At 39.3% G+C, this 22936-nt stretch overlaps 1 pseudogene; it reads right to left on the minus strand.

Moving 5' to 3' along the window:
* Window positions 1-517: 517 nt before the first annotated feature.
* LOC132044566 (5S ribosomal RNA) lies at window positions 518-636 on the minus strand (annotated as a pseudogene).
* Between the last annotated feature and the right edge of the window lie 22300 nt (window positions 637-22936).

Here is a 22936-nt window from a genome sequence, read left to right on the forward strand (position 1 = left end):
TTATATTACAGATTTCATATGATTGCAGATTTTATTTGATTTGAAAAGATGAAAAACATGTTTGTTTTCTGAAAAACTTTCATTGTGTACTTTCGCCACTTTTTGAGGGCCCAGTGTGATTATGAGTATCACGAGAGTCAGCGGGTTCGCTTGGCCCTAAGTAAGGGTTGGGTGCCCATCACACCCTATCAGGTTAGGGTGTGACACACTCTTCTCCACTTGCTATTTTTATGGTCCGTTCTATTGCTAAATCATCTTTTAGGAAGGCTTTCCCGTTCCAAGGTAATCGTGTCAGTATGATTGCACATTTATCTCTCCTAACACCTTACTTACAAATTATGCCCAATACTATTTTAAACTCGTCCTAGTTATGTAGCTGTAATATGTCTTCTCACTCTTTATCAAGCCGGTCCGCCTTATCTCTCACAATCATCTAGAGTTTCCAACCGCGAATTTCACACGCTTCTAATTTCCCTCAAGCTATTCTAGTCCCGCATCCTTCTCTTATGTCCGAATGTGTAGGCTCTTAGCACACTTCCCAGGGGGTCACCCATCCTAGTATTACTCCCACCCCAGCACGCTTAACTTTGGAGTCCTAATGGGATCCGATGCGTTAGTGCTAGTACGATCGCATCCACTCTGCTACGTGACCTCTATCGCATGACCTAGAACAAGTTGAAGTTCTAACGGATCCCAATAAAATTCATGTAAAGCATCTCCCTCCGAATTGGAAAGATCCCTTACTTTTCTGACCGAGCAAATGTTGGTTTAGCTTTCGGAACTCTTAATAATAACCATCGATCAGCACACGACTGTCTTCTATTCCTGAATTTAAGATTCCTAGTAGTGGCCAAAAACATCTTAGTCGCGGTTATCCAAAAGTACTTTGGTTATCTGTTCCTCTAAAACTCCTATTTGTCACCTATTAATGATATCCTGCAATAATTGCACACACATACGAAATTTCAATAAAGAACTCATATACCTGTAGTCGACCTGTCCTGAGCTTGGTCTGAAGGGCTATAAAGTGAAGTGTCCTCTTTATTGTCCTCCCGCCATCTGCTAGTCTGGCCCTCCTCATCTCTCTTATCTGAGTCCGAAGGATACGGATATTCGGGCAGCTCCTGGTTTACTGACGGCCAAGATAATGGGCTAGAATAATCAGTAACTGTTATATCCCGCATTTTGTGCGTTGGAATATTTCGAGATCGAGTAAATTGAAGAAAATAGGTTCGACGAAAATTTGGAAAATCTTTGGGCGAATTTTTAAGTCAACTATGGAGGCGCATATCTCATAGTATATGTGGAGTTTTAAGGTGTTTTAAAAGCCTAAAATGAAGTTCGTCGAGTCTAGTTTGTAATGCAACAAACCGTTCATTGATAGGACATCGGAGTAGAGAATTATAGACGTTACAAACTGAACTATCGACGCAGGAACAGTAATCCCGCGGTACCGCTACAGCATCGCTACAGATCGTAGCTACGTACCCGACGTTGGCAGTTTTTAAAAGGGACGGAACCTTATTTTTTTTCAGCAAAAAGTAGTTCCAAAACTTTCCGTAAAAATTCAAAGAAAAAAAAAAAGAAGAGAGGAAAACGACAAGAGAAAGAGAAGAGAAAAGGAAAGAGAAAAAATTCCTAGCCTTCAATCTTGGCCCAAAAATTGTAATTCTCTTGTATTCTTATTAAGTTCAAGACGCTCTTCGACGTGGTATAATTATCTCGGAAGATAAACCGTTGGTTTCATCGTTTTCGCATTTGGGACAAGTAAAGAAGTTGGAGGAAAGGTAAGGATTCCATCTCCTCTTTCATATACTATGCATGGTTTGTGTGTTGTAGAGTGTGGAGATGAATGGAATTCATGAGATTTTGGTGTATTATGTTGTAGCCGAATATATGTAGTGTAGTATAAACGTGTAGAACTAAATTCATTTAGTGTTGGTTGATGTTGTTATGGATGGTTGCATATGTTTGGCATGTAAAAATGAACGGAATTCATGGAATTATGTAGCTTGGAACTTGGGCCGTGTAGGGGCTGATTTTAGAAAAATATAATGAACTCATTTTATATAGTATTTTGGTTGTTGATTGTTGTAGATTATGTGGTGAAAATGAAGGTTTGACGACTCAAATGGAAGTCGGAAATGTTGCGGGCTGTTTTGGAGAGCAATATGATTTTAAAATAAATTCTTGTGTGCATGAGAATGATGATCGTTAGCATGCGGATTGTTGACATAATTTATGAGTTTGAAAGAAATAAATGTATTGTTGGAGTTCTTATGGCAATTGGAAGATTTGGGTTAGAATGTCTTGAACATGTTGTGAGTTGAGTATTGATATTGTTGTCATGATTGTTGGTTTGGCCGGGTTGCATTCCCGGGATTGTTGTTGATTACAATTTGCCGAGTTAGATTCTCGGGGATGCTATATGTATAGGGGAAATGCTGCCGAAATTTCGGTAGACAAACATGAATTTAAGTTGAACTCTTGGAAGCTATAACTCACAATTGGTAAACATGACCATTTGTAGATTTTGGAGAAAACGGGATTCGAATTTGGAGAAGCTTAAGAAGCGGAAAAGGTATGTAAAGCTTGCCCTTTCCTTCTCTTGGCATGTCCTAAGTATGTTAGGCTGAGATTCGAGCTTTGAGGACGACTCTACTCCTCGGAATCCGAGCTTCATTTTGACCCTTTTTCATTCAGTAGAATTGAATTGGAAATGTCCTGTTTTGTTGAAATATTTGCTCAAACACCCGTAGTTCGCCTAAATGATATTGGAGGGCCTTGGATCCTTGTCTATGACCTCGCCAGGCCTAATGACCATAGTTTGGGGTCCGCCGCCTCAATTTGATCGAGGTGGGGCCCACGCGTTCGCAGATCTTCCTATGTCGCTCCGTTTGGTATATTTGTGTGATTTTGAAAAAGAACTTTTGGCTATCGCCCCGATTACTATAAAATAGTTATTTTAACTACCTCATTGAGTTTGATAATACATTTTGACACATAAGAACTATTTTAAGATTGTAACCATTGTATACTAATTCCGATAAACCCGAAACTTGCTTCGCACTTGCCGACGTTAGTAAATATACTTGGTCACCGAATTTGGAAGGCAACTTAATTATTTATTTACTCATACGCATGTGGCCTTGACACGTGATTATGATCTCTAAAGTTCAGTTTGATATGTTTTCGAATAATGTTTGGAAAAGAGCCTGATTTAACTATTGTCTTGGCTTTGAAGGAATGGTGTGCCTTGGTTGTTCGTTGAGTTTGTAATAAAAGAAATTATATACGTATGGTCGCTTACGATTCTCGTCGTGTGTATTGTTATTACCTCTTTCGCCGAGTCCTCGGGCCGGTATGTGTGATATTGTCCGCCGGATACTTGACCGCGGGCCGTGCCATGACCGCCGGATACTTGGCCGCGCATGCGTACGTGTGATATCGTCCGCCGGATACTTGACCGCGGGTCGTGACATGACCGCCGGATTCTTGACCGCGGTATGTATGTAAGTGTAGCTGTGTATATTTGTGATATTAACCGCTGGGTTCCTGGCCGCGGTATATTTATATATTTGCGATATTAACCGCTGGGTTCCTGGCCGCGGTATATGTGGGTATGCATGTATGTGATATTACCGCTGGGTTCCCGGCCGCGGTATGGGTGTATGATTTGTGTATGTATGACTTGGATGTCAGGTGTAAGTACGTTGGTACTTGGACTAGTATGCTCGCGTTTGGTACACTTTATTTCATCTTTTGTATTTTCTGCTTACATACTCGGCACATATTCCGTACCGACCCCCACTTTCGGGGGGCCGCGTTTCATGCCGCGCGGTACCCACGTATGAGCGATGATGTTAGCGGAAGGTGTTCGACCGGATTGGCGAGCTCCATCCTCGGAGTCTTCGCCGAGTCGAATGCTTTGTATGGTATTCGGAGTTATGTTAGAGGCTTTGCGAACGTTGTCGTGTGTATGAGATGTCCGTTTGTAAGCGGCTATGTAAGCCGATGTTTCAGTACGCATTGTGTTATGAATTTCATGTGTTTATAGATTTGGTTGTGGTTGCAAATTTTATTTGATTTGAAAAAGACGAAGAGTATGTTTGTGTTTCAAAAAAAAAAATTTCCTTCTGCATTTTGACGTGTCCTGTGGGCCCAGTATGACTATGTGCGGTACGAAAGTCTGCGGGTTCGCTCGGCCCTAGGTAAGGGTCGGGTGCCCATCACACCCTATCGGATCCAGGGTGTGACAGTAACACTCTCAGGCGTAGTTGGCCTGACATAGTGCTCTGCCATAGGAGTAGCTGGGGGAGTCAACTCTAGTACAGTCTCGAAAATCTCCTCCTCTGACGGCCCATATGAACCCTCAGACGGGTCCGTGTCATAGCTGTCCTCCGATGGATCCTCCTCTCTAGAAGTCAAAAATTCTGGGGGAATCGTCGCGGGGTCCTCAGAGGGATCAGTCTCGATGGAATAGCTAAGGCTCCTCCTGCTTAGTCCCAGAGCCCGTGGTCCTGAATCTACTATAGGGATCTTCTTAGCACCCCCACTGTCTGACGCTGATCTCTTCATCTTTATCAATCTGTGCTTACCTACAGGAAAAGAGGGTCAGAAATAATCTTTCCTAGACTCTGGCTCAATCGCACGATCTAAGATAGAAGGAAAGGTCAATGATTCCTAAATATCCTGCAGCCGCCTATTTATAAGTGTGGCTGGCTTCACACCCATAAACAGGATTCTACCGGACATGGTCTGTAGACAATCCTTAGGACGAACTGCTCTGATACCACTTTTGTTACGACCTAAACCCATGGACCGTGACAAGTGCCCGATCACTGCTGACCAAGCACCCCTAAACTCGTACTTGCCATATGCTGAATAACCTGGTGGCCTATTTCTAACTCATATCTAAGCGATAGCATCTATTGCAAAACTTATTCAATCAACTCTGTCTCGAAAAACTCATACTTTATACACATGGATATGTATATATAGGCATACGTGCAACGGATGACAACACAGTCCAATATGGCCACTACATGCACTGTACAAAAAATAGGAGACCACAAAGCTACATGATATTCCCACTATATACAACTGTCTACAGACCTCAATGGAGTCTAGCTATAGAAAGACAGGACAAGGCCCTGTCATACCTACATATGTACACATCATAAATAGCATACCAAAAACTATAGCTCCGGATCAAGTGGAGCGCACTGACTGCGGCTGAGGAGGTCCTATTGGTCTGGCTCATCCGAATGACTACGTAACCTGCGGGCATAAATGCAGCGTCCACAAGAAGGGACATCAGTACAAATAGTGTATTCAGAATGTAAGGCATGAATAGTAACATAGTAAGAGATACCGAACATGGAAAATAACATAATGAAAGTATAAGTAATATAAAAGAGATCAACCTGTGCCTCTGAAGTCGTGCATCCTTAGCTTATAAAAAAGGACTTTTCCATATATACATATATGGGGTATCTTGTTCGGCCGTTAAGGCGCGGTGAAATATATGTAGTATCTTGTCCGGCCATTAAGGTGCGGTCTTGTCCAACCGTTAAGGCTCGGTAAGTATCCAAATTACACATATATAAATACATATAACATGCACGAGAGCCTAATTAAAAGTTACTTCTCTATCGGAGTGACGTAAGGTCGGTAACCTCTGATTTATATTATGGAATGATCATTATCGCTATATCTCACCTTGAAGGAACAAGTAACATAAGGTGAGACCAACAACAATGAACAAAATTGAGAAAATCATGAAATAGGCTCAATAATCACGTATAGCATTAAAATCATAAGCTTTGGAATTTCTAGAATTTAAAATCATCATCATCATGTTCGTCATCGAAAACATCTCATCTTTAACATCATGAGAAGCTTTAAAAATCATGAACTTATAGCTTTTGAAAATAAGGAGGTTATGGAAACATTTATGGAATCATAACATAGGAATCATGCCTTTGAAAGATAGGGACGAGCCTTAACATACCTTTTTGGTCGCCTTAACTTTAACTACTCAACGCTTGTCCTCCCAGGATCGTAAATCTATATTCAAGAAAATTTATACTATTGTTAGACTCACTTTTATACGCTTGTCTTAATCCTTCAAATAAATCTTTCTAGAGTTGCCGAAATTTGGGCAGCATCTCCCCTGTTTATATCCTAGCTCGAAATCACAATCCAACAAGCAACAATAACAACAACAATACTAACATCAACCATATCATCATCAATATCAAAATACTCCACAAGACATCTCATATGATTTTTATCCGATTTCTCCACCGACAAATTAACTATACGCTCATTTAATCGTTCTATCTTTGAAGATAAACCTAAAACAACGATAATAAGGAAAGATTCATACCTTATTCTTATTAAAACGATGATAACTCCGATGTTTTCCTTGAATCCACGCCAAATTCCACCGCAAAACGATGCTATAGTCACAACTATGCACCACCCGAGCCTTGATTAGGTAAAATCACTCAATTCTCTCAACTTTTTATGACAAAAATGACCCTATATATGCTGAGCTCTATAATCTGATTTTTGGTGAAAAAAATGGGGTTTTACCCCTTTTTATAAGGATTAAATTCGGGTCGGGTCACTGTAGCATCACTGTAGCAAGTACTGTAGAAAGATACTGTAGCACGCATTTCTGCTCTGTCAGCCTAACTTGCAACATCCATAATTCTCTACTCCCATGTCGTATCGTCGAGCGGTTTGTTGCGTTGGAAACTAGACTCGACGAAATTCATTTTAGGCTTTTGAAACACCTTAAAAACTCCTAATATACTAGGAGATATACCCCTTCAAAGTTGACTAAAAATCTGCCCAAAATCCTGCCAACTTTTTCCAAATTTTCGTCAAACTTATTTTCTTTGATTCGCTTGACCCCAGAATCTTCCGAAACTCTCCATACATGATATTTATCATTAATCATACTTGATAATGGTCATGTCCTTTGGTTCCAAGGTTGTCCTTCCCGGTTACGACTTACAAGATCATAATTCATCCTTTACTTAAACAATATACTTAATAATGCTTCGTTCCTCACAATCCAAAGTTGTTTTACCTAGCCATAGCTTGACATGCTTATATTCAAATTCAACAAGTGCTTTTCCAAGGTACGGGGTGTAACTTCCTTCCCCCCTTTAGAAACATGTCGTTACTATAGCATGCGTTTCTGCTCTGTCAGCCTAACTTGCAACATCCATAATTCTCTACTCCCATGTCGTATCGTTGAGCAGTTTGTTGCATTGGAAACTAGACTCGATGAACTTCATTTAAGGATTTTGTAAAACCTTAAAACTCCTAATATACTAGGAGATATACCCCTCCAAAGTTGGCTAAAAATCTGCCCAAAATCCTGCCAACTTTTTTCAAATTTTCGTCAAACTTATTTTCTTCGATTTGCTTGATCTCGGAATCTTCCGAAACTCTCCATACATGATATTTATCATTAATCATACTTGATAATGGTCATGTCCTTCGGTTCCAAGGTTTTCCTTCCCGGTTACGACTTACAAGATCATAATTCATCCTTTACTTAAACAACATACTTAATAATGCTTCGTTCCTCACTATCCAAAGTTGTTTTACCTAACCATAGCTCGACATGCTTACATTTAAATTTAACCAGTACTTCTCTGAGGTATGGGGCATAACCGTAATCTAGATTAGAAATCATGAAGAACGGTAGCCATAATGCTAGGCTTCTAATTTGGTCAACTTAAGCCTATGAGATTTGGGGAAACAGGCCCACAAGGGCAAAACGAGAAATTCTCGAAAGTAAAACATGTAATTCAAGTCTAAGTGATCAAAACCCACTAAACAATTCCCAAAACAACTCAATATTAAGCTAAAATCATATTCTAAGAGAAACCCCAAATATGGGTATGAACCCTAATTCTAAAATTCTTGAATTGGTTACTTATAATTAAGGAATCATGTTTATAAATTTATTACCCATAAATTCCCTACTAATATAAGCTTATTCCATCAACAAATCAAGGTTTGATAACCTAAAGTTCATTTAAGAAAGAATCCCCAAGGACCTTATTTAATCCTAATGTTGCAAGAAGATTCTAGCATGAATTAGGGAGTTTCTAAGGTGGATTATGAATCATAAATGAAGAATAGGGTTAGATGAACTTACCCCAATGAAGAATTGCCTTAGAATATTTTGTTTTTCTCCCAAAGTAGCACTAGAACCGAGAGTAATAAATGAGGAGTGGTAGGGTTTGAAAAAGGATTTCAGTCATTTAAGTCCCCGTCTACCGTTACAGCGGTCTGCAATCCGCTACGGCGGAATCGCTGCAACGGTGAAAGGACCACCTCGGCGGTCACTCACAATCTCACTAAGCCGCTATAGCTACAGGGCCATCGCCACGGCGACACCCTTTGCAGCAGTCCTGGTGTCACTATGGCGGTACACAAGACATAAGGTTTTGCCATCACTCCACAAGTCTCAACCCAAAATCTGAATATCACCCGAGGCCCCAAAGATACAATACAAACATGCAATCCCATATAAAAAGGGCTACGAACTCACCTGTGGCCTCGGATTTCCCAACAAGGGTCTCGTTGACCAAGTCAACCCAATACCCCAAAACCAACTTTCCAAACCAAGTCCCAAAACACACTCTAATTCATTGGGAACGAAACCGAATATACCCACAGGTCACAAACGACCATCCAGACCTCTCGGAATCGACGAATTTCCAAAAAAGGTCCATTTACACAAAAGTCAACTTTAGGTCAAACATTTTTCACTCAAAGGCTTATTATCACAAAAATCCATCTAATATTGATCCGATGACCTCGAAAATCGTCCCACCCATCCCCGCAAGTCTAGTATAAGCTAAAGAAGCTCAAAAAAAGGCAACAAGGTTAAAATTACAGTAACGGCCAAAAGAGTCGTTACAAGTGACAATAGAGAATAAGAGAGAAGTGAAACTTAAATATACACACACACATATATAAATGTGTATATATATGTATGTGTGTGTGTGTAAAAATAATAGGTAATATGTGTGTGCGTGTGTGCAGAGACGGATCTTGCATTTAAATTATAGGGGTTCAACCTTTTAAATTTTTAGCATTGAAACCATTATATTTCTAAAGTTATGTGTTCATATCTACTATTTATTGTAATTTTAGTAAATTTTTACACATAAATTTATACCCCACGTCGGAAGTTTGGGGTTAAATTGAACCCCTAGTTATAGTGCTCCATCCGCCTCTGTGTGTGTGTTTGAGAGAGAGAGAGAGAGAGAGAGACCCATGCATGTAATATTAAATACCAATCATAAAAAGTGACATTAGATTTTGTGATAAATTCATAAAAGGAATATTCTACTTATAATATGAATTTAAATAAAAATATATAAATACCTAGATTAAGAAAATAAATTTTATATAATATAAAAAGGTATTACATAGATGGAGGATTGAAAATGTCAAGGGTAAAATAGAGTTTGATTTTTAAAGCAAAGTTGGGGGTGAAAATCAAATAAGAGGTTGTATAATTCTATGAAAATATTAGATTTTGTTATAGATAAATATCATGTTGATAGTTTCACGTGTATTCGTGTTTTGATGATTATCAAACTGTTTTAGAACAAGATAGAGATATGGTTTGTAATTTGCTCTCTGTGCACCTTGCACTGTCGGTAGAGATAGCTGTAAAGCCAAGCCACGTGCTGCACACAAGTACATCTGTGAGTTGGCCCATGCTTTATGTCAAAATTGAAGAGTGGTCTCTTTTCACCCCACACGCTCCCACTATATATACAACGTGATGGAAACATATTTGGTGGACTTGAAAAACCTAATCTAAATCGTGCAGAATCTGTCGACACAAGTTTCTCAAGTGCTCTTAAGAACAAAGTCATCGACAAGCCGAAGAACTTGATCTAGACACAAGATATTATCTATGTTATTTAGGTTATTGTGAGTCTTTGTTGGCTTGTGCTTAAACTATAAACCTACTCTTCCATGAAAGGAAGCTGCTTGTAGGTGTTCTAAATTCTTAAGGATGCTTCTAGAAGTTTTTGAGTAGTACACTAGGCTAGAGTTAGCTTAGTTGTATTCGTTGAATTCTCAAAGGTTGCTTGTTGGAAGACTGTCTTCACAAGAACATTGAGTGGTATACTAGGCTTGAGTTAGTCTAGGTGTATTAGTTTTCTTGGCTAGAGTTAGTCAAGTGGATGTGCTTACAATCGGTGTATTATAAGGGTGGAGGGACTATGAGAGTTAGTTCCTAGGTTGCAACTATTGTAAGGGTTAGGGATTATGGGAGTTATTCCTAGGTTGCACCTATTGTAAGGGTGAGGGATTATGGGAGTTAATTCCTAGTTTGCAATATGTTGTAATTGGAAGTTGCTTGTGTAGTGAAGTTGAAATACTACCGGGGTAGGTCATGATTTTTAATCCCTTGATCAAGGAGTTTTCCACGGTAACATCCTGTGTCCTTTACATATTGCACTGCATAAGGGAACTAGTACACAACCAGGTCCCTCCATACACTTGTTGGTAGACGCACAGTATTTAACAAGTGGTATAAGAGCAGGTGCTTTATAAAAGGTTAACACCTAGAAAGAATCTGTGAAATGACTGCCCCACCAAACTTGGAAGAAGGTCAATCATTCACCAGACCACCCAGATTCAACGAAAATTATTATGGGTGTAGAAGGATAGGATACATAACTTCATTATGGCTGAGGACTCAGAACTGGGACAATATTTGTGATGGTGCTCATGTTCCTGTAAATGAAGATGAAGCAACTGAAAATGGGTCAATAAGTGCGCTCATGGCTAATTCTAACACGACTAATGAGGATAAAGGGAGAAACCTTCTTGACTTAAAGAAAAACTTGAAAGGTTACTCTTAAAAGAAACGGATATCTCTATCAAGCGTTTTAATTGATGCATATAACGTTCTAGTTACTGAGAAGGATGAGATGAATCAAGTAATTGAGATAGAGCAAGAAAGAGACGACATGCGTATATCCCTACCTACCAGCTGATTTTTGAATTTGTGGACAAAGTACTCATATCGAGAGTTGAAGGGAATGACAGTGTCACTTTGGCACATCTGGTACTCATGGAAGCCCTATCAGCCATTGAACCAATCAATCTGCCCGCTATCATGATCAAACATATGATCAATGCAGTGACCATAGGGGGAACAAAGGTGCTTGGGCATATCAATGTAAGAACCGAAAAAGCTACCTTAGGAACAGAAGAGAATTTGATCTCCAGAGCTACTCTGAAAGATTGTGAGTGTGTGGCTAAAGGAGTGGATTCCACCATTCCTATCCTAATCGAAACACTAAGGGAAGCTAATGCAGAAATTCAGCAGCTGAAGGCTGAGATCGCTCTTCTGAAGGATCAGTTGAAAGCTAAGGTGGAGAATCTTAGGAACCAACTGCTCCAAGATCAGGGTGCACACATTGAGAAAATTTACAAAATTCTTCACGATCTGGATCATCCTCATTAATCAATCCCTAGCATTTTCCTTCAGTCCCTGTCCTCCTCTCCCATATCTGACTTTTCTCTTTCTAACTGACACAATAGTAGTTTATTTAACATATGTTTGCACTATTCAAACAACTATCCATTTTTGGGCTATTATTTTTTTCTCGCGCGCGCTATTGCTCGTACCTCTTATTGGCTGTGTTCTATTTCCTTTTTGATGATGCCAAAAGGGGAAGATATGTGCTGATGTGATGCTGTGACTATGATTTAAGAGGGAAGACTGTGATTCAGAGAAATCAAGGGGGAAGAATTAGAAGATTGATATGTGATGATATTGTTGCAATCTTTGTCTTCCAGTTGAAAATGGTATTTTGTTTCTAACATGTTGCAGGTGCCTTGACAATAATGGTCTGTTTCACAGGGGGGAACAAGTTAGAAGCTGGTTCTCAGGGGGAACATAGTCTATGAGTTTGTCATCATCAAAAAGGTGTAAATTGATAGTTTCAAGTGCATTCGTGTTTTGATGATTGTCAAACTATTTCAGAACCAGATAGAGACCTGGTTTGTAATCTACTCTGTACACCTTGCACTGTCGGTAGAGATAGTTGTAAATTGGAGCAACTTGCTGCACACAAGTACAACTGTGAGTTGGCCCATGCTTTAGGTCAAAATTGAAGAGTGGTCTCTTTTCACCCCACATGCTCCTACTATATATACAGCATGATAGCAACATATTTGGTAGACTTGAAAAACCTAATCTAAATCGTGCAGAGTCTGTCGACACAAGTTTCTCAAGTGCTCTTAAGAACAAAGTCATTGACAAGCCGAAGAACCTGATCCAAACACAAGATATTATCTATGTTCTTTAGGTTGTTGTGAGTCTTTGTTTACTTGTGCTTAAACTGTAAACCTACTCTTCAATGAAAGGAAGCTGCTTGTAGGTGTTCTAAATTCTCAAGGTTTCTCCCACAAGCTCTTGAGTGGTACACTAGGTTAGGGTTAGCTTAGTTGTATTAGTTGAATTCTCAAAGGTTTCTTGTTGGAAGAGTGTCTTCACAAGAACTTTGAGTGGTACACTAGGCTTGAGTTAGTCTAGGTGTATTAGTTTCCTTGTAAGGGTGGAGGGATTATGAGAGTTAGTTCCTAGGTTGCAACTATTGTAGGGGTGAGGGATTATGAGAGTTAATTCCTAGTTTGCAATAGGTTAGGATCGATAGTTGCTCGTGTAGTGGAGTTGAATTCCTACTAGGGTAGGTCGTGGTTTTTAATCCCTAGAGCAAGGAGTTTCCACGATAACATCCTTTACATACTTTACTGCATGAGGGAACCGGTACACAACCAGGTCCCTCCATACATTGTTTAGTGGATGCGCAGTCTTTAACACATGTTATGGAGGTCTATTATGTTATAGATAAATATCATTTATTATGACTATCTCTAAGAGAGAAATTAGGCTTTGTAGCTTTGGGATCAAGTCAGTTTTCCACTATAAATAGAGGAGTTCTCCTTCATTGTAATAGCATCCCTCGAGAGAAATAAAGAATTCTCCTCTCTTCTCCACAATAATCTTCTAGTTTTATTATTTTATAACACGTTATCAACACGAGTCTCTAATCTTTTATTGAAATTTAGTCCAAATAGTACTACCATACTCGGGAACTTTGAATGTACCACTCGTTGCCTTACTAGAGATAAAGGTATGCATCTTTTCTATCCATAATTGATGTATAAAATTTATTATTTTAGATTAAAGTGGCTATAGTGAAAAAATAAACAAAAGGATGAATCTTCTTGGTACTTGAAAGGAGAACGGTTCAGAGTGTATGTTATTAAGTTTGTTTACATTTTTGGATAAATACCTTTCTTTGTCAATTTTTTTAATCTTATATTGTTTAAATATGTGGTCACTGATAGTGGTGATGCCTCTGACGTTAAATAAAAATTCTCTACATTAATTATATGCATGTGTCGATTTGCACCCGAAGTAGCAATATCTTGAAATAGATTTTAAGCTATTACTATTTGATATGCTTAAGGCATGTCTAGATATGTCTCATTCCTGAAGAATGAGAAGTTGAGAACTTTTGATAAATGATACAAATATTGATTCATTCCCTGAAGTGAATGTGATAACTTGTAGTAAAGCTTATGACCACGGACGTGCATTTGGTTGTGAAGTTACAACGACTCATCTTCAGAAGAGATTAAATAATTGAAAAAATAAAGTATTCTAAATATTCTATGATTTACTCCCGAAGTAGTAAATTTAGAAATCTACTCTCGAAGTAACAAACTCAGAAATTTGCTCCCAAAGTAGCAAATTTTGAAATCTACTATTGTCTTTACATGTCCATTTAACTATTGTTTAGATCATGACACTAACAGTGTTTAACAGTAATACTGCACATGAAATCGAATTAGGAGAAAGTTTGAATGGGTAATTCTCCACTGTTCATATTCAAGGTATGATAGATATTTAAGTAATGCCAAGACCCCATCGATCGGAATATTTCTTAGCCTTGCAAGAGAGGAAATTCTGGTAAAGTTCACTCGTTCCCTACCATTTCTTTGCTCTCATTATTAGCATAAATTATGATAGCTATTATTTGGTGATTTTATAGCATGTATTAGTAAAAGATTGGCTTGGATTAACCATAGTGAATTCTAAGCAAGTTCGTGTCTGGAACAGAAGAAGACCAAAAAAAAAAAAAAAAAATTTTTTTGATCAATTTATTTACTCTTTTTGTTGATAATATAAATTCTCTTAATTTAGAATTATCTCTTAAAAGGAATAAGTTGACATATTATATGTAAAATGAAACAAAAGTTATCAGTTTTCAGGCAAGGAACCACTTATGGTTATTGAATATATAATGTAATCTTATAGTCAGCGAGCGAAAAGTATATGAATAAGCCTCAGATATCCTCCTTTGGCTTTCTTTTATATATTTGTTCTTTGTTACTAAACATACTTGTGCAGATCTAATGGACTCTCCTGGTAACATATTTGTGCAGATCTATCGGACTTCTCGTTGTAGCGATATTTCTACTTTGACAGTTTATTTTATAACCTTGACCAAAGTGAAGGAATATAGCTGGATAATAAAATTTGATATCCTCTTGATCGAACTCTAAGCGATTTAAAGTGATATTGTGACTAATTTTATTTGTGCCTATAATTACGGAATTATAAATTTTTAATGGCTTGAGAATGAATTTCGGCTTGGCCTATTGATGCCATTGGTTGAGGATAAGATGGTGGATTCAAGTTCGGTTGCACGAAGAGGGTAAGACATTAGGTTTCTGTCCTGATGCACTATGATGATAATATAAGATGTTGGGTTCAAGTCCCATCATATAATGGCCTAACACGCCTTTATATGGGTAAATATTGGATTCAAGTCCTAACGCACTATATTGATGATATAATGATGACTATGGCAAAATAATGTTTATTTGATGAAAAATTGTGAAGCCTGTCCCACTTGATATGCTCCATTCTGTAAGGGAATGTGGTAGCAATGCATAATAAGTCGAAATTAAAACAAGTGGTTAAACGAATGAACGTGGGAAAGGACAAAATATTGTTAATCATCATTGTGGTAATATAAGAGAAAGATCATTATGGGTTCTCAAGATGGTCCTTCTAAAGGTGAAGGTAATTTTTGTGATCAATATTGTATGAAAGGTTATTGTGCACGCCGTTGTTATGCGACCTAATTTGATAAAAATTTATAAATCCTCCATCAAAAGAAAGGAGTACAATTTCAAAGTTATGTTGAGGTGGGTCTATGAATATGATTAAGATGATGGGCTTATAAGAAAATTTATGAAGCATGTATACATGATTACAGTCCATTCCTTGAAGAGAATGTGACTTGTTGTCACGACCCATTTTCACTAAGTCGCGCAGGCACCTACCTTTCCCACCTCGATAAGCGAACACTTATCCCAACAATAAAAAAAAGCGTAAATAAAGCAGAAGAAGATAGAATAATGTAAGACTCACGATAATAATATAAGAAAATGCGGAAGTAGATGAAATACACCCTAGTATCTGATCTGGTCATACAAGAGCATCTAACTAAATACTATAAGTCTGAATAACAGTAATACATAAATTATCTCAAACATGATGTTTCCGAATGGAAACAAAGTCATAATAGAAGGAAGAGTCTTCGGGCAACAAACATCCTCATGCTCAGCATGAAAGAATCAGCAATCCTCGAGTATCAGCCACAAGGAGTAGAAGTCGATCCCACCTAGTACTCTGCATTCATAAAAGAATACAGCAAGTGCAGGTCAGTACAAACAACAAGTACTGGTAGGTATCATAGGCCGACTAAGAATAGCTAACGTATATAAAGACAAAAAACAAGATAAACACATAAACCAACAAGCACAAGTCAACACAAATCCATATCCATAGAACAAGTCATCACCAATGTTATAGCATCTAAACCCAACTATGTCAAGTCTCAGTATAATCAATCTAAACCAATACATAACAATCATCTCATAACAAGTCATCCCCTAAGTTATAGCATCTAAGCCAAACTATGCCAAGTCTCATCTAATCAATCCAAAAGAGTATATCACGATAGTATCACAACATATCACCAGAAACCAAAAAGTATAATGCAATGCAATAATGTATGTATGATGAATGCAATGCATATGCACTTTTGTACAACATGTCCCGGACATCAGGACCCATGGGGAACCCAGGAAGTCCATGTACCTCTCACTCCGAAAAATGACCTCGGATCAAGAGCACTCTCTCGATCCCGACAAGAAACTCGGGCATTGTCAGTCATTCATTCCCGGCAAGAAACCTCGAGCAATGTACACTCATCTCTCTTTTATGATCTCCGGCAAAGACCTCGAAGGCTACACTCTCTCACTTATCATCATCAGTACCATAACCATGCATATATCAATGTATTATGGAAATGAGTATGAATACGATGCAATGTAATATCAAAAAATAATTTAATCCAAACAGTACCACAGATGGCACACAAGTAATATCAATAGTAAGGCTACACAATAAGCCACAATGGAATCACCACTCTCATCTAAGTATCAATCAAGTAAAATACCGCAATATCATAGCCAGGATATATCCCTTATCACAAATACCCAACGTCTTAACGTGGCAATGATCCAACAAGTAAATAGATCAAGATAAATCAACAACACGACGGGGTTATTAGCCCCCAAATCATACAACAAGGCCTAACCTAAGACAATATCCAACCCAACTTCACACCCGAAGGCTTACATGCATTCTCCAACAATATCATCTAAACACACGCTTCGCTAATAGAAGTCTCACCATAAGGTAAACCATAACCTACTTGGAGAGCCAAACAGCAAAGTCTCCAAAATCAAACCTTAGTCTTCCCCTTCCTTTGAGCCTCGAGATAATGGAAGTCAAAACATATCTAAATCATGAAATTAGAATCAAGAAGAAACATCATTCAAACCTTACTTCTATTCAAGACCCAAATCCCAACTTATGGAATGGGGTTTATGAACTGGAAAGATGGAATAAATAATCTATAGGTATCAACATGAAATTAAAATTCTAGGTGTTCAATTCCCATCAATTAGAAGCTAGATTAACTCATGAAATACTCAAATTCGGATTTTAGGTGAAACCCCCAATTTCGGGTATAAACTCTAACTTTCCTATTCAAGAATTTATCACTTATAATGGAAGATTCATGATTAACAACTTTAGATATATCAAATTCTATAATAACCCAACCAATTTCATCAACATAAACAACTTAGAGGGTCTAAACCATTTTTATGAACTTTCATGAAAAACCCAAATTGATTCCTCTTGATTCTAGGGATTCTAGCCTTAGATTACGGATTAATAGAAGTAAATGGAGGATTCTAAGACCAAGGAAGTTACCTTTGTGAAGAAATAGCCAAAACCCTTTAAAAATCGCCTCCCAAGCCTAAAGATATGAAATAATGACAAGAGGTGGGGGTTTTAATCACTTTTAAGTCACAGATTCAGTCATCACCGCTTCTGCGGGATCAGGACCGCTACGACGGTCCTGCTATGGCGGTTTCTCGGACCGCTATGGCGATCTACCCAGATTCTCACTACGCCGCTTTTGCGGCCTGCGGTGCCGCCATAGCAGTAATAGCGTCGCCATAGCAGACACCAGAATCTTAAACTTAAGTTTGCAATTCACCCCGAAATTTCGACTATCACCCCAAACCATCTGCTCACAAACCATATATGTAGACATACATCAAAATACGCTACGAGCACACTTGTGGCCTCAGAATTCTCATCGGGGTCTCATTGACCGAGTCAAGCCCCGATACCTAAAATCCAACTTCCCAACCCAAGTCCCTAAATTAACCTGAGTGTATTGGGAACCGAACCGATATACACACAAGTTCTAAAAGACTATCCGAACCTCTCAAAATTGATGAATTCCCAAAAAAGGTTTGTTTACCTAAAAGTCAACTTTAGGTCAACTCTTTTTCGCTTTAAGCCCAAATTTCCCAAAAAGTCACCCAAATCTTATCCAAACACCTCAGGAAGCATGTCAACGGTCCCTTCGGGCCACAGGTGAGCTAAACAAGCTTGGGGAATGGTCAAAAGTACCAAAAAGACTATAACAACTGAACGGATCGTTACATCAAATACCAATTAAATGGAGGGAAAAGAACGAAAAAGTACCGAATCGGCAAACAACAGAGGATATTGGCTACGCATGTCGGACTCAGTATCCCAAGTGGCCTCCTCAATAGGACGATGCTACCATTGCACCTTCACAGAAGCTATCTCCTTAGACCTCAACTTTCGATCCTGCCTATCTAAAATCACAATAGGCTCCCCTTCGTAAGTCAAATTCTCATCAAGCAATACCGAGTCCCTATGAAAAATATAAGTACCATCGGCATGATACTTCTTTAGTACAAAACCATGGAAGACTGGATGAACACCGGACTGGTTTTGTGAAAACTAACTTATAAAACATAGGATCAATACAACAGGTAGTCTCAAACAGGCCAAAACACCTCGGGCTCACTTGCCCTCCTTCCCAAATCGCATGACAGCCTACATAGGTGTAACTTTCAGAAAAGCTTGCTCACGCACTTACCAGGCACAACTCTCCAAACTTAGCTCAAGCTCCAATTCTCATATCTCCGTATTTGAATTCCCTCTCAACTGATGCTTGAATAAATGAATTGCTTTTGCTTAAATTCTCTGATTGATAAAACTGCAACTCTGAACGCGATCAATAGGCCCCACCAACACTTTCCCACACCACTGCAATCCTTTGAAACATGGTCACAATTATAGCCCATTCTGAACCGGGAAGATATTCAGATTTTCGCTAACCCTTTTTTTTCCGCACTTGCTAAAGCCATTTTTCGGATGCGATTTCTTAGAAACACATGAACATACAAACCATAACCTAAAACTATGACTCACTCTTTCCAGAAAGAATCATTGATCTATCTGAGGTCTCTACGCAATTTACCAACCACGTCCATAGGAAACCATCGGATAAAGACATACCGACAACAAACTTGGCTAGTGTCAAGTCTTTTTAAACCTTCAAATCACAATGAGATTATAAGAACATATGAGGGTTTAAGTTCATGTAATACCTTATTGGAGAACTAAGTGAATTAAGGAAAACGTTTGTTGGAACTTTCGGATGGGCAAACTCTACAATAATTTTGGCCTAAATTGAGAAAGGAATATCTCCTAGTATATCAAGAGTTTTGAAGTGAACCAAAAGTATAAATTGAAGTTCAAGAAGTCTAGTTTCCAACTCAACAAACCGTGCGTCGATCCGACATCCGAATCAAACATTATAAGCATTTCAAGATGGACTGCTAGAATAGGGGTTAACCCTGCGCGAACGCGCTTGGGAGTGGCATGAACGCGCATAGGAGCACTGAGCAACTCTGCGCGAACGCACAGAGCAATTTTTAAGTTTGATTTCTACCGACTTCAACACACTATATAAAGGCCAAGACCCTCATTTTTCACCAAAATAATTCCCCAAAAAGCTCAGCACATATATAGGGGTGTGTGTGTCATAAAAATTAAGGGATTGGAGTGATTTTGAGTAAAGTGAGTATTAGTCGAGGCTCGGGTAGCGTATAGTTGTGATTATAGTATTGTATTGCAGTGGATCTTGGCTTGGATTCAAGGCGAATATTGAAGATATTGTTGTTCTAGTAAGAACAAGGTATGAATCTCTCCTTATTGATATTAATTTAGATTTACTTACGAAGATAGAACTGTTAAATAGTCGTATAATGAATTAATTGATTGAGAAATTGGGTAAATATCGTGTGGGATATTTTATGGAGCATATTGGTATTGAGAATGATGTTGTTGATATTAGTGTTGTTGTTGGTGGTTGTTAGTGTTTTTGTTGTTGTTATTGGTTGTTGGTATTGTGATTTTGGGCTAGGGATATAAATAGAGGAGATGCTACCCGAATTTTGACAAATTCTAAAAGGAATTAATTTGAAGGCTTAAGACAAGCATATGATGATAAGCCTAACAATAGTATGAATTCTCATAAATGTAGATTGACGAGCTTGGGAGGATAAGCATCAAGTAATAAGGAGACCCAAAAGGTATGGTAAGGCTGTTCCTTCTTTTCTTGGCATGATTCCATATATGGTAAGAGTGTAACGAACCTTATGACTAGAGATTTGTCAAAGTAGATCTTGTCATATTATTGCATAGTTTTCGAGTGTTATGTTATTCTTTCTGAGGGGCCATATCCGCTCCCTTTGTCCTTGAGTTCATAGAGAGATAGAAGAGACATGTCACAGTATCGGTATCTTTCAGCACATGCATGATATACATACATTTTCTTTAGCCTGGCCACTTGGTCAGTGAGACAGATATGCCTGGCCTACGGGTCAGTGAGATTTTACAATTGCCTAGACACTTGGTCAGTGAGACATATGATATTATTGTATTGCATTTCATATGAGATAGGTCAGGTGAGATATTCATGGCATCCTTTTGCCTCCAGATTGTATTGTTTTCAGTTATCATTTGCCTTACATACTCGGTACATTATTTCGTACTGACGTCCCTTTTGTCGGGGATGCTACATTCATGCCTGCAGGTACAGATCGATAGATTGATAGACCTCCCCAGTAGGCAGGATCTGATATCAGCTGATTGGGGAGCTCTCTTTTTGTTCGTAGTTGCTAGGTCTTTGGAGTCTCTCCCTTTTTTATTACAGATTGTATGGGACGGGGCCCTGTCCCTTCCATGGTATAGTCATACTTTCCCCAGAGGCTTGTAGACGAGTCCTGTATATAGTGTGTCTGTGTGACAGCCCCGTCGGCTTGTATGTGTCTATTGGGATACTATTTACCTTGTATGATCATAGCCGCCTCGTCGGCTTCCTCAGTTGTGTATATATATTTTTGGTGTGTCTGTGTCCAGTTCAGACGGGATAGTCAGTATATATATATATATATATATATATATATATATCCAAATTGCAGCCTTGCCGGATTGTTGGTATTATCTGTATGCAGGTAAGCCTTATCGGTTTAAGTTGGGGGTTACTCCCCCAGAGTTTCAAATTTAGAGTGGTTCGTTCGGGCCTAGTTTGGCATCGAGTGTCGGTCACGCCACTCCAAATTTAGGGCGTGACAAATTTGGTTCAGAGCAAGTCTTCCCTAGGGAGTCTACAAGCCGTGTCTAGTAGAGCCTTGTTTATAGATGTGTTGTGCACCACATCATATAAATAAGAAGCTACAGGGCATTTAGGAATTGGTTGCCTTTCTTTCAGATCTAAATCGTGTTGTAGAGCTAAGTCATAAGAGATTTCAAGTCATAGGAGATTTGAGTTAAACTTACCCCTCCATATTTGTACACAGCTATACCGGTGACTAGGAATGCTGTAGCTAGTTGGGGAGGTGATACGGCAGCTGGTGAAGGGAACACTAGGGCACACCAGACAGCTGAGGCCGATTCTGAGGGCCAGGGTGAGACCCTACCCCAGCCACCATCAATAACTCCACCGCTCGAGGAGCTCCCGAGGGAGGCAGTAACTCCAGTACCCCCTCCCACACCGACAGACCAGGATCTTAGGAGTACGGTGCACTTATTGAATTAGCTTATGGCAACACAGAGACAACCGAGAGCACCTACTAGAATAGTGACCACTGATGGGCCCAACAGTTCGAGGGTTCGTGAGTTCTTAGCAGTTGACCCCCCAGAGCACTCAGGGGTTAGGCGGGATGAGGATCCACAGAACTTTATCGATAAGCTTCAGCTTATTTTCAGGGTCATGCATGCTGCTGAGATCGAGGCAGCAGAGTTAGCAGTTTTTAGGCTTCGTGATATAGCGGTTTTATCGTATAAGAGGTGGGAGCATGCCAGAGGCGCTGAGGCACCTCAAGTGCATTGTTTGAGTTTTCGTAGGCCTTTCTTGATCATTATTTATCGTTGGAGATACAAGAGGAAAGAGTAGATCAGTTCTTGACTGTCCAGCAAGGTAGCTCCAGCGTTCGTTATTATTGCCTCTGATTTGATTCCTTGGCTAGATATGCTCCATCTTTCTTTGATTCATTGAGGGCCAGGATTCATAGCTTTATAGTGGGTTTGCACCCCGATTATGTTAAGGTTTGTACCATTGTGGCGGTGAATGATAATATGGACCTTGCTCGTATCTAGGAATTTGCACAGAACTGGCAGGATCATAGACGTCAGTAGCAGGCGATTGAGAGGATAGAGAGGGGGCATTATAAGAGGGCTAGGACTACTGGTCAGCAGGGTGATAGCAGGGGGAGTTTCAGACCCCAGTACCAGGGTAGGCCATTTAGGCCATCATCAGCTCAGTCTCAGGGATACAGATCAGGGTATTATATTCCATCTGGACCAGGTGAGAGTTCCCGTACATTCGGGTCACAGCAGCAAAGGGGTTCGGGATAGCTAGATCACTACCACAGCAGTGTGGTAATTATGGTAGAGCACACTATGGGCGATGTCAGTATGGGTCGAGGGCTTGTTATACTTGTGGCAGCCTAGATCATTTCATGAGAGACTGCCCACAGGGGAGACCTACTGGGATAGTGTAACCGATAGGTTCTATAGCAGGGTCATCAATATTAGTGAGTCCTTTGAGGCACGGGTCTCAATCATCAACAAGTAGAGACAGAGGTAGGGGCAGAGCTTCTGGTGCAAGCGGTGCTCAGAATCTTATCTACACTTTGGCAGGTCGTCAGGACTTAGAGTCCTCACCAGACATTGTGACAGGTACATTGACAGTCGGTTCATATAGCATTTATGCGTTGATAGATCCGGGGTCCAATTTGTTCTATGTCACTCCATTGATTGCGGGAAAATTCGGTGTAGCGCCAGAATTGTTGAGTGAGCCATTATGTCACGACCCAACCC

This window comes from Lycium ferocissimum, unplaced genomic scaffold, assembly GCF_029784015.1.
Source record: "Lycium ferocissimum isolate CSIRO_LF1 unplaced genomic scaffold, AGI_CSIRO_Lferr_CH_V1 ctg4835, whole genome shotgun sequence".
NCBI lineage: Eukaryota > Viridiplantae > Streptophyta > Magnoliopsida > Solanales > Solanaceae > Lycium > Lycium ferocissimum.